This window comes from Schistocerca nitens, unplaced genomic scaffold (assembly GCF_023898315.1).
Source record: "Schistocerca nitens isolate TAMUIC-IGC-003100 unplaced genomic scaffold, iqSchNite1.1 HiC_scaffold_217, whole genome shotgun sequence".
NCBI classification, from domain to species: Eukaryota; Metazoa; Arthropoda; class Insecta; order Orthoptera; family Acrididae; genus Schistocerca; species Schistocerca nitens.
Window position 1 is genome coordinate 169456 of NW_026045758.1, and position 15741 is coordinate 185196.

Below are 15741 nucleotides of genomic sequence, written 5' to 3' on the forward strand. Positions count from 1 at the left end.
CGGAGTGAACCTCACGTCATAGCGCAAATCCGGTGTGGTCTAGTGGCGCCGGCACGGTAGCTCAGCGCGCTCGGTCAGAGGGTTAGCTGCCCTCTGTAATTAAAAAAAAACTGAGTTAATGGATCAACAACGAACTGGAACGGGTGTCTTTCGACGTCCTCCCAGAGCAGATACAACGAACGAAAACGAACAAAATGAGATTTAAAAAAAAAAAAAAAAGTGGCTAGGATACCTGGCTTTCACCCAGGAGGCCCGGGTTCGATTCCCGGTACCGGAACGGAAGTTTTTACGCACCCAACGCTCCATGTTTTGGCCTTCCAACGTTCGTTTTTCGCCCTCCTTGCGGAGCTTCAACCGAATGTAATCGGGGAAAACAGGCACATGATGCAATTACTGTCAGCACCGGGGTAAAGGGAGAGGAGGCGCTGGTCAGCTGTTGGGCTGCTACCAGCGTCAGTGGGAAGTCGGTGAAGTCGCCAGTTGCGCCAGAAGCCAGATATTACCGTAGTACGCCTACACACGCGTTCCAGTTATTCACGTTGCTTGCAGCCGCTCCATCCGCAAGAAGCGTGAGCCCGGATAGCTCAGTCGGTAGAGCATTAGGCTTTTAACCTAAGGGTCCAGGGTTCGAGTCCCTGTCCGGGCGAAGATTTTTAACGTTTCCGTAATGGCTCGTCTCGTAGCGATGGTAGCCCTGCCGTAATCAGTGCACGGAGTTCGTTTCCTGTCAAAATTCTGCGCAGACGGGTTTGATTTTTCACGATTCGAGGGACTCTTCAGTTACGAGCAGTCGTGGCCGAGTGGTTAAGGCGTCTGACTAGAAATCAGATTCCCTCTGGGAGCGTAGGTTCGAGTCCTACCGACTGCGTCCGTTTTTTCTTTTTTTGTTTAAGAAGAAGGAGCAGAAAATTTCGCAGTTTGCCTGTCGTTTTGGTACCTCGCCTCTCACAGCCGTTTATAGTGCCTGTCCTTTTGATAAGGGCGAATTCCAAGCGTCAGCTTTCGCGTCAGCCGAGCAAAGTCGGGACAAGTCGGGACATACTACAGGATGGTCTGCGTGGAGTAACGACGACAAAAACGTTAATTTAACAGCACGCGGCTCACATACTATATACGAAAAAACTAGCGTTACTTGCGGTGGCCGGGAATCGAACCCGGATCAACTGCTTGGAAGGCAACTATGCTCACCATTACACCACCACCGCACAGCCGCTCCTCGCGACGCCGCGCTGTGTCGGCTTCCCGCCCGCCAGCAGCGGCCCACGGTGATAGTAGCTGTAGGCGCTTTACGAGCTAGGAGGGTGCATCCACACGCATTCGGGTAGCGCCTCCACGCACGCTGCGTCTTTGGGCGAGACTAGTCGCCGCAGCCGCAAGGTTACTCACACGATAGTGATGAGTGGTCGTTTTAAGGCAGTGTAGTGGAGGACTCCGCGTGTGTAGCACTTTTTTCGGTTTCATCCGACGTCGCTGGGTGGCAATCCCACTTTCCCTGCAGAAAACTGCTCGGGAAGCACGGGCAGCTTGTCGAGCATCGGTGGTTCAGTGGCATGTGCCTCAGTAGTGCAGTAAGCAGCGCGTAAGTCTCATAATCTTAAGGTTTGCCGGCACGATAACTCAGCGTGTTCGGTCTGACAGTTATCTGCCCTCTGTAATAAAAGACTGAGTCAACGATGAACTTGAACGGGCGTCATCGGACGTCCGCCCCCAACAAATGCAACGAACGAAATGAGAAGAAAAAAAAAGTGGTAGAATGCTCGCTTAGCACGCGGGCGGCCCGGGTTCGATTCCCGGCCGATGTATCGTTCTGCTGTTATCGCTATAATGCTGCCGCACCGATTCCTCGCTTGAGCTCCGTCAGCCTCAGGAATGTATAGCAGGATTCGCTGTGAGAAGAACCAAACACGCAGCACGCAAGAGACCGTACTTGGACGGTCGCGTGCTATTTCTGAGCTGTAACGTCGGCCTGGCCCAACAGGCCGCTGTGTTCAGGCGCCGCAAGGGCGATGGACTGTAACCTCAGGCAGTGCTGCGTTCCGTTGAAAAAGCTGCGGCAGCAGTTTAATCTAGCAAGTCGGGAAAGCACGTGTAGCAACACAACAGATTCTTCAGAGCGCGCAAACTCTCTATCTCTAATATGCGAGACTTACCAAGTTTCCTGGAACGTTGCTCGCAACGTGCCTCGGTAGCGCAGTAGGTAGCGCGTAAGTCTCATAATCTTAAGGTCGTGAGTTCGATCCTCACCCGGGGCATTTAATTTGCTGTACATCACGGCTGAATTAACGGTGTTGCTGTTGCTAGGGAACGAACTTAATTGTCATTCGTTATCCACAAGGAGTCTACGCTCAGCGTCAAAATGTTTATTTCCAATTATGACAACGTACAACTTTGATCTTTCTCTTAACCTGTTATGAGTAAAATAACGAATAGTCAATTTCGAGCTGTGCGCAAATATGCTGGCAAACAGAGAACAGCAGTGAGTCCAGGTTCAGCACGAAATACGAGAGGAAACGGAGTGAACCTCACGTCATAGCGCAAATCCGGTGTGGTCTAGTGGCGCCGGCACGGTAGCTCAGCGCGCTCGGTCAGAGGGTTAGCTGCCCTCTGTAATTAAAAAAAAACTGAGTTAATGGATCAACAACGAACTGGAACGGGTGTCTTTCGACGTCCTCCCAGAGCAGATACAACGAACGAAAACGAACAAAATGAGATTTAAAAAAAAAAAAAAAAGTGGCTAGGATACCTGGCTTTCACCCAGGAGGCCCGGGTTCGATTCCCGGTACCGGAACGGAAGTTTTTACGCACCCAACGCTCCATGTTTTGGCCTTCCAACGTTCGTTTTTCGCCCTCCTTGCGGAGCTTCAACCGAATGTAATCGGGGAAAACAGGCACATGATGCAATTACTGTCAGCACCGGGGTAAAGGGAGAGGAGGCGCTGGTCAGCTGTTGGGCTGCTACCAGCGTCAGTGGGAAGTCGGTGAAGTCGCCAGTTGCGCCAGAAGCCAGATATTACCGTAGTACGCCTACACACGCGTTCCAGTTATTCACGTTGCTTGCAGCCGCTCCATCCGCAAGAAGCGTGAGCCCGGATAGCTCAGTCGGTAGAGCATTAGGCTTTTAACCTAAGGGTCCAGGGTTCGAGTCCCTGTCCGGGCGAAGATTTTTAACGTTTCCGTAATGGCTCGTCTCGTAGCGATGGTAGCCCTGCCGTAATCAGTGCACGGAGTTCGTTTCCTGTCAAAATTCTGCGCAGACGGGTTTGATTTTTCACGATTCGAGGGACTCTTCAGTTACGAGCAGTCGTGGCCGAGTGGTTAAGGCGTCTGACTAGAAATCAGATTCCCTCTGGGAGCGTAGGTTCGAGTCCTACCGACTGCGTCCGTTTTTTCTTTTTTTGTTTAAGAAGAAGGAGCAGAAAATTTCGCAGTTTGCCTGTCGTTTTGGTACCTCGCCTCTCACAGCCGTTTATAGTGCCTGTCCTTTTGATAAGGGCGAATTCCAAGCGTCAGCTTTCGCGTCAGCCGAGCAAAGTCGGGACAAGTCGGGACATACTACAGGATGGTCTGCGTGGAGTAACGACGACAAAAACGTTAATTTAACAGCACGCGGCTCACATACTATATACGAAAAAACTAGCGTTACTTGCGGTGGCCGGGAATCGAACCCGGATCAACTGCTTGGAAGGCAACTATGCTCACCATTACACCACCACCGCACAGCCGCTCCTCGCGACGCCGCGCTGTGTCGGCTTCCCGCCCGCCAGCAGCGGCCCACGGTGATAGTAGCTGTAGGCGCTTTACGAGCTAGGAGGGTGCATCCACACGCATTCGGGTAGCGCCTCCACGCACGCTGCGTCTTTGGGCGAGACTAGTCGCCGCAGCCGCAAGGTTACTCACACGATAGTGATGAGTGGTCGTTTTAAGGCAGTGTAGTGGAGGACTCCGCGTGTGTAGCACTTTTTTCGGTTTCATCCGACGTCGCTGGGTGGCAATCCCACTTTCCCTGCAGAAAACTGCTCGGGAAGCACGGGCAGCTTGTCGAGCATCGGTGGTTCAGTGGCATGTGCCTCAGTAGTGCAGTAAGCAGCGCGTAAGTCTCATAATCTTAAGGTTTGCCGGCACGATAACTCAGCGTGTTCGGTCTGACAGTTATCTGCCCTCTGTAATAAAAGACTGAGTCAACGATGAACTTGAACGGGCGTCATCGGACGTCCGCCCCCAACAAATGCAACGAACGAAATGAGAAGAAAAAAAAAGTGGTAGAATGCTCGCTTAGCACGCGGGCGGCCCGGGTTCGATTCCCGGCCGATGTATCGTTCTGCTGTTATCGCTATAATGCTGCCGCACCGATTCCTCGCTTGAGCTCCGTCAGCCTCAGGAATGTATAGCAGGATTCGCTGTGAGAAGAACCAAACACGCAGCACGCAAGAGACCGTACTTGGACGGTCGCGTGCTATTTCTGAGCTGTAACGTCGGCCTGGCCCAACAGGCCGCTGTGTTCAGGCGCCGCAAGGGCGATGGACTGTAACCTCAGGCAGTGCTGCGTTCCGTTGAAAAAGCTGCGGCAGCAGTTTAATCTAGCAAGTCGGGAAAGCACGTGTAGCAACACAACAGATTCTTCAGAGCGCGCAAACTCTCTATCTCTAATATGCGAGACTTACCAAGTTTCCTGGAACGTTGCTCGCAACGTGCCTCGGTAGCGCAGTAGGTAGCGCGTAAGTCTCATAATCTTAAGGTCGTGAGTTCGATCCTCACCCGGGGCATTTAATTTGCTGTACATCACGGCTGAATTAACGGTGTTGCTGTTGCTAGGGAACGAACTTAATTGTCATTCGTTATCCACAAGGAGTCTACGCTCAGCGTCAAAATGTTTATTTCCAATTATGACAACGTACAACTTTGATCTTTCTCTTAACCTGTTATGAGTAAAATAACGAATAGTCAATTTCGAGCTGTGCGCAAATATGCTGGCAAACAGAGAACAGCAGTGAGTCCAGGTTCAGCACGAAATACGAGAGGAAACGGAGTGAACCTCACGTCATAGCGCAAATCCGGTGTGGTCTAGTGGCGCCGGCACGGTAGCTCAGCGCGCTCGGTCAGAGGGTTAGCTGCCCTCTGTAATTAAAAAAAAACTGAGTTAATGGATCAACAACGAACTGGAACGGGTGTCTTTCGACGTCCTCCCAGAGCAGATACAACGAACGAAAACGAACAAAATGAGATTTAAAAAAAAAAAAAAAAGTGGCTAGGATACCTGGCTTTCACCCAGGAGGCCCGGGTTCGATTCCCGGTACCGGAACGGAAGTTTTTACGCACCCAACGCTCCATGTTTTGGCCTTCCAACGTTCGTTTTTCGCCCTCCTTGCGGAGCTTCAACCGAATGTAATCGGGGAAAACAGGCACATGATGCAATTACTGTCAGCACCGGGGTAAAGGGAGAGGAGGCGCTGGTCAGCTGTTGGGCTGCTACCAGCGTCAGTGGGAAGTCGGTGAAGTCGCCAGTTGCGCCAGAAGCCAGATATTACCGTAGTACGCCTACACACGCGTTCCAGTTATTCACGTTGCTTGCAGCCGCTCCATCCGCAAGAAGCGTGAGCCCGGATAGCTCAGTCGGTAGAGCATTAGGCTTTTAACCTAAGGGTCCAGGGTTCGAGTCCCTGTCCGGGCGAAGATTTTTAACGTTTCCGTAATGGCTCGTCTCGTAGCGATGGTAGCCCTGCCGTAATCAGTGCACGGAGTTCGTTTCCTGTCAAAATTCTGCGCAGACGGGTTTGATTTTTCACGATTCGAGGGACTCTTCAGTTACGAGCAGTCGTGGCCGAGTGGTTAAGGCGTCTGACTAGAAATCAGATTCCCTCTGGGAGCGTAGGTTCGAGTCCTACCGACTGCGTCCGTTTTTTCTTTTTTTGTTTAAGAAGAAGGAGCAGAAAATTTCGCAGTTTGCCTGTCGTTTTGGTACCTCGCCTCTCACAGCCGTTTATAGTGCCTGTCCTTTTGATAAGGGCGAATTCCAAGCGTCAGCTTTCGCGTCAGCCGAGCAAAGTCGGGACAAGTCGGGACATACTACAGGATGGTCTGCGTGGAGTAACGACGACAAAAACGTTAATTTAACAGCACGCGGCTCACATACTATATACGAAAAAACTAGCGTTACTTGCGGTGGCCGGGAATCGAACCCGGATCAACTGCTTGGAAGGCAACTATGCTCACCATTACACCACCACCGCACAGCCGCTCCTCGCGACGCCGCGCTGTGTCGGCTTCCCGCCCGCCAGCAGCGGCCCACGGTGATAGTAGCTGTAGGCGCTTTACGAGCTAGGAGGGTGCATCCACACGCATTCGGGTAGCGCCTCCACGCACGCTGCGTCTTTGGGCGAGACTAGTCGCCGCAGCCGCAAGGTTACTCACACGATAGTGATGAGTGGTCGTTTTAAGGCAGTGTAGTGGAGGACTCCGCGTGTGTAGCACTTTTTTCGGTTTCATCCGACGTCGCTGGGTGGCAATCCCACTTTCCCTGCAGAAAACTGCTCGGGAAGCACGGGCAGCTTGTCGAGCATCGGTGGTTCAGTGGCATGTGCCTCAGTAGTGCAGTAAGCAGCGCGTAAGTCTCATAATCTTAAGGTTTGCCGGCACGATAACTCAGCGTGTTCGGTCTGACAGTTATCTGCCCTCTGTAATAAAAGACTGAGTCAACGATGAACTTGAACGGGCGTCATCGGACGTCCGCCCCCAACAAATGCAACGAACGAAATGAGAAGAAAAAAAAAGTGGTAGAATGCTCGCTTAGCACGCGGGCGGCCCGGGTTCGATTCCCGGCCGATGTATCGTTCTGCTGTTATCGCTATAATGCTGCCGCACCGATTCCTCGCTTGAGCTCCGTCAGCCTCAGGAATGTATAGCAGGATTCGCTGTGAGAAGAACCAAACACGCAGCACGCAAGAGACCGTACTTGGACGGTCGCGTGCTATTTCTGAGCTGTAACGTCGGCCTGGCCCAACAGGCCGCTGTGTTCAGGCGCCGCAAGGGCGATGGACTGTAACCTCAGGCAGTGCTGCGTTCCGTTGAAAAAGCTGCGGCAGCAGTTTAATCTAGCAAGTCGGGAAAGCACGTGTAGCAACACAACAGATTCTTCAGAGCGCGCAAACTCTCTATCTCTAATATGCGAGACTTACCAAGTTTCCTGGAACGTTGCTCGCAACGTGCCTCGGTAGCGCAGTAGGTAGCGCGTAAGTCTCATAATCTTAAGGTCGTGAGTTCGATCCTCACCCGGGGCATTTAATTTGCTGTACATCACGGCTGAATTAACGGTGTTGCTGTTGCTAGGGAACGAACTTAATTGTCATTCGTTATCCACAAGGAGTCTACGCTCAGCGTCAAAATTTTTATTTCCAATTATGACAACGTACAACTTTGATCTTTCTCTTAACCTGTTATGAGTAAAATAACGAATAGTCAATTTCGAGCTGTGCGCAAATATGCTGGCAAACAGAGAACAGCAGTGAGTCCAGGTTCAGCACGAAATACGAGAGGAAACGGAGTGAACCTCACGTCATAGCGCAAATCCGGTGTGGTCTAGTGGCGCCGGCACGGTAGCTCAGCGCGCTCGGTCAGAGGGTTAGCTGCCCTCTGTAATTAAAAAAAAACTGAGTTAATGGATCAACAACGAACTGGAACGGGTGTCTTTCGACGTCCTCCCAGAGCAGATACAACGAACGAAAACGAACAAAATGAGATTTAAAAAAAAAAAAAAAAGTGGCTAGGATACCTGGCTTTCACCCAGGAGGCCCGGGTTCGATTCCCGGTACCGGAACGGAAGTTTTTACGCACCCAACGCTCCATGTTTTGGCCTTCCAACGTTCGTTTTTCGCCCTCCTTGCGGAGCTTCAACCGAATGTAATCGGGGAAAACAGGCACATGATGCAATTACTGTCAGCACCGGGGTAAAGGGAGAGGAGGCGCTGGTCAGCTGTTGGGCTGCTACCAGCGTCAGTGGGAAGTCGGTGAAGTCGCCAGTTGCGCCAGAAGCCAGATATTACCGTAGTACGCCTACACACGCGTTCCAGTTATTCACGTTGCTTGCAGCCGCTCCATCCGCAAGAAGCGTGAGCCCGGATAGCTCAGTCGGTAGAGCATTAGGCTTTTAACCTAAGGGTCCAGGGTTCGAGTCCCTGTCCGGGCGAAGATTTTTAACGTTTCCGTAATGGCTCGTCTCGTAGCGATGGTAGCCCTGCCGTAATCAGTGCACGGAGTTCGTTTCCTGTCAAAATTCTGCGCAGACGGGTTTGATTTTTCACGATTCGAGGGACTCTTCAGTTACGAGCAGTCGTGGCCGAGTGGTTAAGGCGTCTGACTAGAAATCAGATTCCCTCTGGGAGCGTAGGTTCGAGTCCTACCGACTGCGTCCGTTTTTTCTTTTTTTGTTTAAGAAGAAGGAGCAGAAAATTTCGCAGTTTGCCTGTCGTTTTGGTACCTCGCCTCTCACAGCCGTTTATAGTGCCTGTCCTTTTGATAAGGGCGAATTCCAAGCGTCAGCTTTCGCGTCAGCCGAGCAAAGTCGGGACAAGTCGGGACATACTACAGGATGGTCTGCGTGGAGTAACGACGACAAAAACGTTAATTTAACAGCACGCGGCTCACATACTATATACGAAAAAACTAGCGTTACTTGCGGTGGCCGGGAATCGAACCCGGATCAACTGCTTGGAAGGCAACTATGCTCACCATTACACCACCACCGCACAGCCGCTCCTCGCGACGCCGCGCTGTGTCGGCTTCCCGCCCGCCAGCAGCGGCCCACGGTGATAGTAGCTGTAGGCGCTTTACGAGCTAGGAGGGTGCATCCACACGCATTCGGGTAGCGCCTCCACGCACGCTGCGTCTTTGGGCGAGACTAGTCGCCGCAGCCGCAAGGTTACTCACACGATAGTGATGAGTGGTCGTTTTAAGGCAGTGTAGTGGAGGACTCCGCGTGTGTAGCACTTTTTTCGGTTTCATCCGACGTCGCTGGGTGGCAATCCCACTTTCCCTGCAGAAAACTGCTCGGGAAGCACGGGCAGCTTGTCGAGCATCGGTGGTTCAGTGGCATGTGCCTCAGTAGTGCAGTAAGCAGCGCGTAAGTCTCATAATCTTAAGGTTTGCCGGCACGATAACTCAGCGTGTTCGGTCTGACAGTTATCTGCCCTCTGTAATAAAAGACTGAGTCAACGATGAACTTGAACGGGCGTCATCGGACGTCCGCCCCCAACAAATGCAACGAACGAAATGAGAAGAAAAAAAAAGTGGTAGAATGCTCGCTTAGCACGCGGGCGGCCCGGGTTCGATTCCCGGCCGATGTATCGTTCTGCTGTTATCGCTATAATGCTGCCGCACCGATTCCTCGCTTGAGCTCCGTCAGCCTCAGGAATGTATAGCAGGATTCGCTGTGAGAAGAACCAAACACGCAGCACGCAAGAGACCGTACTTGGACGGTCGCGTGCTATTTCTGAGCTGTAACGTCGGCCTGGCCCAACAGGCCGCTGTGTTCAGGCGCCGCAAGGGCGATGGACTGTAACCTCAGGCAGTGCTGCGTTCCGTTGAAAAAGCTGCGGCAGCAGTTTAATCTAGCAAGTCGGGAAAGCACGTGTAGCAACACAACAGATTCTTCAGAGCGCGCAAACTCTCTATCTCTAATATGCGAGACTTACCAAGTTTCCTGGAACGTTGCTCGCAACGTGCCTCGGTAGCGCAGTAGGTAGCGCTTAAGTCTCATAATCTTAAGGTCGTGAGTTCGATCCTCACCCGGGGCATTTAATTTGCTGTACATCACGGCTGAATTAACGGTGTTGCTGTTGCTAGGGAACGAACTTAATTGTCATTCGTTATCCACAAGGAGTCTACGCTCAGCGTCAAAATTTTTATTTCCAATTATGACAACGTACAACTTTGATCTTTCTCTTAACCTGTTATGAGTAAAATAACGAATAGTCAATTTCGAGCTGTGCGCAAATATGCTGGCAAACAGAGAACAGCAGTGAGTCCAGGTTCAGCACGAAATACGAGAGGAAACGGAGTGAACCTCACGTCATAGCGCAAATCCGGTGTGGTCTAGTGGCGCCGGCACGGTAGCTCAGCGCGCTCGGTCAGAGGGTTAGCTGCCCTCTGTAATTAAAAAAAAACTGAGTTAATGGATCAACAACGAACTGGAACGGGTGTCTTTCGACGTCCTCCCAGAGCAGATACAACGAACGAAAACGAACAAAATGAGATTTAAAAAAAAAAAAAAAAAGTGGCTAGGATACCTGGCTTTCACCCAGGAGGCCCGGGTTCGATTCCCGGTACCGGAACGGAAGTTTTTACGCACCCAACGCTCCATGTTTTGGCCTTCCAACGTTCGTTTTTCGCCCTCCTTGCGGAGCTTCAACCGAATGTAATCGGGGAAAACAGGCACATGATGCAATTACTGTCAGCACCGGGGTAAAGGGAGAGGAGGCGCTGGTCAGCTGTTGGGCTGCTACCAGCGTCAGTGGGAAGTCGGTGAAGTCGCCAGTTGCGCCAGAAGCCAGATATTACCGTAGTACGCCTACACACGCGTTCCAGTTATTCACGTTGCTTGCAGCCGCTCCATCCGCAAGAAGCGTGAGCCCGGATAGCTCAGTCGGTAGAGCATTAGGCTTTTAACCTAAGGGTCCAGGGTTCGAGTCCCTGTCCGGGCGAAGATTTTTAACGTTTCCGTAATGGCTCGTCTCGTAGCGATGGTAGCCCTGCCGTAATCAGTGCACGGAGTTCGTTTCCTGTCAAAATTCTGCGCAGACGGGTTTGATTTTTCACGATTCGAGGGACTCTTCAGTTACGAGCAGTCGTGGCCGAGTGGTTAAGGCGTCTGACTAGAAATCAGATTCCCTCTGGGAGCGTAGGTTCGAGTCCTACCGACTGCGTCCGTTTTTTCTTTTTTTGTTTAAGAAGAAGGAGCAGAAAATTTCGCAGTTTGCCTGTCGTTTTGGTACCTCGCCTCTCACAGCCGTTTATAGTGCCTGTCCTTTTGATAAGGGCGAATTCCAAGCGTCAGCTTTCGCGTCAGCCGAGCAAAGTCGGGACAAGTCGGGACATACTACAGGATGGTCTGCGTGGAGTAACGACGACAAAAACGTTAATTTAACAGCACGCGGCTCACATACTATATACGAAAAAACTAGCGTTACTTGCGGTGGCCGGGAATCGAACCCGGATCAACTGCTTGGAAGGCAACTATGCTCACCATTACACCACCACCGCACAGCCGCTCCTCGCGACGCCGCGCTGTGTCGGCTTCCCGCCCGCCAGCAGCGGCCCACGGTGATAGTAGCTGTAGGCGCTTTACGAGCTAGGAGGGTGCATCCACACGCATTCGGGTAGCGCCTCCACGCACGCTGCGTCTTTGGGCGAGACTAGTCGCCGCAGCCGCAAGGTTACTCACACGATAGTGATGAGTGGTCGTTTTAAGGCAGTGTAGTGGAGGACTCCGCGTGTGTAGCACTTTTTTCGGTTTCATCCGACGTCGCTGGGTGGCAATCCCACTTTCCCTGCAGAAAACTGCTCGGGAAGCACGGGCAGCTTGTCGAGCATCGGTGGTTCAGTGGCATGTGCCTCAGTAGTGCAGTAAGCAGCGCGTAAGTCTCATAATCTTAAGGTTTGCCGGCACGATAACTCAGCGTGTTCGGTCTGACAGTTATCTGCCCTCTGTAATAAAAGACTGAGTCAACGATGAACTTGAACGGGCGTCATCGGACGTCCGCCCCCAACAAATGCAACGAACGAAATGAGAAGAAAAAAAAAGTGGTAGAATGCTCGCTTAGCACGCGGGCGGCCCGGGTTCGATTCCCGGCCGATGTATCGTTCTGCTGTTATCGCTATAATGCTGCCGCACCGATTCCTCGCTTGAGCTCCGTCAGCCTCAGGAATGTATAGCAGGATTCGCTGTGAGAAGAACCAAACACGCAGCACGCAAGAGACCGTACTTGGACGGTCGCGTGCTATTTCTGAGCTGTAACGTCGGCCTGGCCCAACAGGCCGCTGTGTTCAGGCGCCGCAAGGGCGATGGACTGTAACCTCAGGCAGTGCTGCGTTCCGTTGAAAAAGCTGCGGCAGCAGTTTAATCTAGCAAGTCGGGAAAGCACGTGTAGCAACACAACAGATTCTTCAGAGCGCGCAAACTCTCTATCTCTAATATGCGAGACTTACCAAGTTTCCTGGAACGTTGCTCGCAACGTGCCTCGGTAGCGCAGTAGGTAGCGCGTAAGTCTCATAATCTTAAGGTCGTGAGTTCGATCCTCACCCGGGGCATTTAATTTGCTGTACATCACGGCTGAATTAACGGTGTTGCTGTTGCTAGGGAACGAACTTAATTGTCATTCGTTATCCACAAGGAGTCTACGCTCAGCGTCAAAATTTTTATTTCCAATTATGACAACGTACAACTTTGATCTTTCTCTTAACCTGTTATGAGTAAAATAACGAATAGTCAATTTCGAGCTGTGCGCAAATATGCTGGCAAACAGAGAACAGCAGTGAGTCCAGGTTCAGCACGAAATACGAGAGGAAACGGAGTGAACCTCACGTCATAGCGCAAATCCGGTGTGGTCTAGTGGCGCCGGCACGGTAGCTCAGCGCGCTCGGTCAGAGGGTTAGCTGCCCTCTGTAATTAAAAAAAAACTGAGTTAATGGATCAACAACGAACTGGAACGGGTGTCTTTCGACGTCCTCCCAGAGCAGATACAACGAACGAAAACGAACAAAATGAGATTTAAAAAAAAAAAAAAAAGTGGCTAGGATACCTGGCTTTCACCCAGGAGGCCCGGGTTCGATTCCCGGTACCGGAACGGAAGTTTTTACGCACCCAACGCTCCATGTTTTGGCCTTCCAACGTTCGTTTTTCGCCCTCCTTGCGGAGCTTCAACCGAATGTAATCGGGGAAAACAGGCACATGATGCAATTACTGTCAGCACCGGGGTAAAGGGAGAGGAGGCGCTGGTCAGCTGTTGGGCTGCTACCAGCGTCAGTGGGAAGTCGGTGAAGTCGCCAGTTGCGCCAGAAGCCAGATAATACCGTAGTACGCCTACACACGCGTTCCAGTTATTCACGTTGCTTGCAGCCGCTCCATCCGCAAGAAGCGTGAGCCCGGATAGCTCAGTCGGTAGAGCATTAGGCTTTTAACCTAAGGGTCCAGGGTTCGAGTCCCTGTCCGGGCGAAGATTTTTAACGTTTCCGTAATGGCTCGTCTCGTAGCGATGGTAGCCCTGCCGTAATCAGTGCACGGAGTTCGTTTCCTGTCAAAATTCTGCGCAGACGGGTTTGATTTTTCACGATTCGAGGGACTGTTCAGTTACGAGCAGTCGTGGCCGAGTGGTTAAGGCGTCTGACTAGAAATCAGATTCCCTCTGGGAGCGTAGGTTCGAGTCCTACCGACTGCGTCCGTTTTTTCTTTTTTTGTTTAAGAAGAAGGAGCAGAAAATTTCGCAGTTTGCCTGTCGTTTTGGTACCTCGCCTCTCACAGCCGTTTATAGTGCCTGTCCTTTTGATAAGGGCGAATTCCAAGCGTCAGCTTTCGCGTCAGCCGAGCAAAGTCGGGACAAGTCGGGACATACTACAGGATGGTCTGCGTGGAGTAACGACGACAAAAACGTTAATTTAACAGCACGCGGCTCACATACTATATACGAAAAAACTAGCGTTACTTGCGGTGGCCGGGAATCGAACCCGGATCAACTGCTTGGAAGGCAACTATGCTCACCATTACACCACCACCGCACAGCCGCTCCTCGCGACGCCGCGCTGTGTCGGCTTCCCGCCCGCCAGCAGCGGCCCACGGTGATAGTAGCTGTAGGCGCTTTACGAGCTAGGAGGGTGCATCCACACGCATTCGGGTAGCGCCTCCACGCACGCTGCGTCTTTGGGCGAGACTAGTCGCCGCAGCCGCAAGGTTACTCACACGATAGTGATGAGTGGTCGTTTTAAGGCAGTGTAGTGGAGGACTCCGCGTGTGTAGCACTTTTTTCGGTTTCATCCGACGTCGCTGGGTGGCAATCCCACTTTCCCTGCAGAAAACTGCTCGGGAAGCACGGGCAGCTTGTCGAGCATCGGTGGTTCAGTGGCATGTGCCTCAGTAGTGCAGTAAGCAGCGCGTAAGTCTCATAATCTTAAGGTTTGCCGGCACGATAACTCAGCGTGTTCGGTCTGACAGTTATCTGCCCTCTGTAATAAAAGACTGAGTCAACGATGAACTTGAACGGGCGTCATCGGACGTCCGCCCCCAACAAATGCAACGAACGAAATGAGAAGAAAAAAAAAGTGGTAGAATGCTCGCTTAGCACGCGGGCGGCCCGGGTTCGATTCCCGGCCGATGTATCGTTCTGCTGTTATCGCTATAATGCTGCCGCACCGATTCCTCGCTTGAGCTCCGTCAGCCTCAGGAATGTATAGCAGGATTCGCTGTGAGAAGAACCAAACACGCAGCACGCAAGAGACCGTACTTGGACGGTCGCGTGCTATTTCTGAGCTGTAACGTCGGCCTGGCCCAACAGGCCGCTGTGTTCAGGCGCCGCAAGGGCGATGGACTGTAACCTCAGGCAGTGCTGCGTTCCGTTGAAAAAGCTGCGGCAGCAGTTTAATCTAGCAAGTCGGGAAAGCACGTGTAGCAACACAACAGATTCTTCAGAGCGCGCAAACTCTCTATCTCTAATATGCGAGACTTACCAAGTTTCCTGGAACGTTGCTCGCAACGTGCCTCGGTAGCGCAGTAGGTAGCGCGTAAGTCTCATAATCTTAAGGTCGTGAGTTCGATCCTCACCCGGGGCATTTAATTTGCTGTACATCACGGCTGAATTAACGGTGTTGCTGTTGCTAGGGAACGAACTTAATTGTCATTCGTTATCCACAAGGAGTCTACGCTCAGCGTCAAAATGTTTATTTCCAATTATGACAACGTACAACTTTGATCTTTCTCTTAACCTGTTATGAGTAAAATAACGAATAGTCAATTTCGAGCTGTGCGCAAATATGCTGGCAAACAGAGAACAGCAGTGAGTCCAGGTTCAGCACGAAATACGAGAGGAAACGGAGTGAACCTCACGTCATAGCGCAAATCCGGTGTGGTCTAGTGGCGCCGGCACGGTAGCTCAGCGCGCTCGGTCAGAGGGTTAGCTGCCCTCTGTAATTAAAAAAAAACTGAGTTAATGGATCAACAACGAACTGGAACGGGTGTCTTTCGACGTCCTCCCAGAGCAGATACAACGAACGAAAACGAACAAAATGAGATTTAAAAAAAAAAAAAAAGTGGCTAGGATACCTGGCTTTCACCCAGGAGGCCCGGGTTCGATTCCCGGTACCGGAACGGAAGTTTTTACGCACCCAACGCTCCATGTTTTGGCCTTCCAACGTTCGTTTTTCGCCCTCCTTGCGGAGCTTCAACCGAATGTAATCGGGGAAAACAGGCACATGATGCAATTACTGTCAGCACCGGGGTAAAGGGAGAGGAGGCGCTGGTCAGCTGTTGGGCTGCTACCAGCGTCAGTGGGAAGTCGGTGAAGTCGCCAGTTGCGCCAGAAGCCAGATATTACCGTAGTACGCCTACACACGCGTTCCAGTTATTCACGTTGCTTGCAGCCGCTCCATCCGCAAGAAGCGTGAGCCCGGATAGCTCAGTCGGTAGAGCATTAGGCTTTTAACCTAAGGGTCCAGGGTTCGAGTCCCTGTCCGGGCGAAGATTTTTAACGTTTCCGTAATGGCTCG

The 15741-nt window shown here is 51.8% G+C and overlaps 25 non-coding genes across 25 annotated transcripts; 19 read left to right on the forward strand and 6 right to left on the reverse strand.

The window, feature by feature from the left end:
* Positions 1-573: 573 nt before the first annotated feature.
* On the forward strand, positions 574-646 carry Trnak-uuu (transfer RNA lysine (anticodon UUU)). Its single transcript has one exon. It is a non-coding gene; the product is annotated as a tRNA-Lys (tRNA).
* A 140-nt stretch (positions 647-786) lies between these two features.
* Trnas-aga (transfer RNA serine (anticodon AGA)) lies at positions 787-868 on the forward strand. Its single transcript has one exon. It is a non-coding gene; the product is annotated as a tRNA-Ser (tRNA).
* A 265-nt stretch (positions 869-1133) lies between these two features.
* Trnag-ucc (transfer RNA glycine (anticodon UCC)) lies at positions 1134-1205 on the reverse strand. The gene has a single exon. It is a non-coding gene; the product is annotated as a tRNA-Gly (tRNA).
* Positions 1206-2179: 974 nt separating this feature from the next.
* Positions 2180-2252, forward strand: Trnam-cau (transfer RNA methionine (anticodon CAU)). Its single transcript has one exon. It is a non-coding gene; the product is annotated as a tRNA-Met (tRNA).
* Positions 2253-3084: 832 nt separating this feature from the next.
* Positions 3085-3157, forward strand: Trnak-uuu (transfer RNA lysine (anticodon UUU)). Its single transcript has one exon. It is a non-coding gene; the product is annotated as a tRNA-Lys (tRNA).
* Positions 3158-3297: 140 nt separating this feature from the next.
* Trnas-aga (transfer RNA serine (anticodon AGA)) lies at positions 3298-3379 on the forward strand. The gene has a single exon. It is a non-coding gene; the product is annotated as a tRNA-Ser (tRNA).
* A 265-nt stretch (positions 3380-3644) lies between these two features.
* Positions 3645-3716, reverse strand: Trnag-ucc (transfer RNA glycine (anticodon UCC)). The gene has a single exon. It is a non-coding gene; the product is annotated as a tRNA-Gly (tRNA).
* Positions 3717-4690: 974 nt separating this feature from the next.
* Trnam-cau (transfer RNA methionine (anticodon CAU)) lies at positions 4691-4763 on the forward strand. Its single transcript has one exon. It is a non-coding gene; the product is annotated as a tRNA-Met (tRNA).
* Positions 4764-5595: 832 nt separating this feature from the next.
* Trnak-uuu (transfer RNA lysine (anticodon UUU)) lies at positions 5596-5668 on the forward strand. The gene has a single exon. It is a non-coding gene; the product is annotated as a tRNA-Lys (tRNA).
* Positions 5669-5808: 140 nt separating this feature from the next.
* On the forward strand, positions 5809-5890 carry Trnas-aga (transfer RNA serine (anticodon AGA)). Its single transcript has one exon. It is a non-coding gene; the product is annotated as a tRNA-Ser (tRNA).
* A 265-nt stretch (positions 5891-6155) lies between these two features.
* Trnag-ucc (transfer RNA glycine (anticodon UCC)) lies at positions 6156-6227 on the reverse strand. Its single transcript has one exon. It is a non-coding gene; the product is annotated as a tRNA-Gly (tRNA).
* Positions 6228-7201: 974 nt separating this feature from the next.
* On the forward strand, positions 7202-7274 carry Trnam-cau (transfer RNA methionine (anticodon CAU)). Its single transcript has one exon. It is a non-coding gene; the product is annotated as a tRNA-Met (tRNA).
* Positions 7275-8106: 832 nt separating this feature from the next.
* Positions 8107-8179, forward strand: Trnak-uuu (transfer RNA lysine (anticodon UUU)). Its single transcript has one exon. It is a non-coding gene; the product is annotated as a tRNA-Lys (tRNA).
* A 140-nt stretch (positions 8180-8319) lies between these two features.
* On the forward strand, positions 8320-8401 carry Trnas-aga (transfer RNA serine (anticodon AGA)). The gene has a single exon. It is a non-coding gene; the product is annotated as a tRNA-Ser (tRNA).
* Positions 8402-8666: 265 nt separating this feature from the next.
* Trnag-ucc (transfer RNA glycine (anticodon UCC)) lies at positions 8667-8738 on the reverse strand. The gene has a single exon. It is a non-coding gene; the product is annotated as a tRNA-Gly (tRNA).
* A 974-nt stretch (positions 8739-9712) lies between these two features.
* On the forward strand, positions 9713-9785 carry Trnam-cau (transfer RNA methionine (anticodon CAU)). Its single transcript has one exon. It is a non-coding gene; the product is annotated as a tRNA-Met (tRNA).
* Positions 9786-10618: 833 nt separating this feature from the next.
* Positions 10619-10691, forward strand: Trnak-uuu (transfer RNA lysine (anticodon UUU)). Its single transcript has one exon. It is a non-coding gene; the product is annotated as a tRNA-Lys (tRNA).
* Positions 10692-10831: 140 nt separating this feature from the next.
* On the forward strand, positions 10832-10913 carry Trnas-aga (transfer RNA serine (anticodon AGA)). Its single transcript has one exon. It is a non-coding gene; the product is annotated as a tRNA-Ser (tRNA).
* Positions 10914-11178: 265 nt separating this feature from the next.
* Trnag-ucc (transfer RNA glycine (anticodon UCC)) lies at positions 11179-11250 on the reverse strand. The gene has a single exon. It is a non-coding gene; the product is annotated as a tRNA-Gly (tRNA).
* Positions 11251-12224: 974 nt separating this feature from the next.
* Positions 12225-12297, forward strand: Trnam-cau (transfer RNA methionine (anticodon CAU)). The gene has a single exon. It is a non-coding gene; the product is annotated as a tRNA-Met (tRNA).
* Positions 12298-13129: 832 nt separating this feature from the next.
* Positions 13130-13202, forward strand: Trnak-uuu (transfer RNA lysine (anticodon UUU)). Its single transcript has one exon. It is a non-coding gene; the product is annotated as a tRNA-Lys (tRNA).
* Positions 13203-13342: 140 nt separating this feature from the next.
* On the forward strand, positions 13343-13424 carry Trnas-aga (transfer RNA serine (anticodon AGA)). Its single transcript has one exon. It is a non-coding gene; the product is annotated as a tRNA-Ser (tRNA).
* Positions 13425-13689: 265 nt separating this feature from the next.
* Positions 13690-13761, reverse strand: Trnag-ucc (transfer RNA glycine (anticodon UCC)). The gene has a single exon. It is a non-coding gene; the product is annotated as a tRNA-Gly (tRNA).
* Positions 13762-14735: 974 nt separating this feature from the next.
* On the forward strand, positions 14736-14808 carry Trnam-cau (transfer RNA methionine (anticodon CAU)). The gene has a single exon. It is a non-coding gene; the product is annotated as a tRNA-Met (tRNA).
* Positions 14809-15639: 831 nt separating this feature from the next.
* On the forward strand, positions 15640-15712 carry Trnak-uuu (transfer RNA lysine (anticodon UUU)). Its single transcript has one exon. It is a non-coding gene; the product is annotated as a tRNA-Lys (tRNA).
* The last annotated feature ends 29 nt before the right edge of the window (positions 15713-15741 follow it).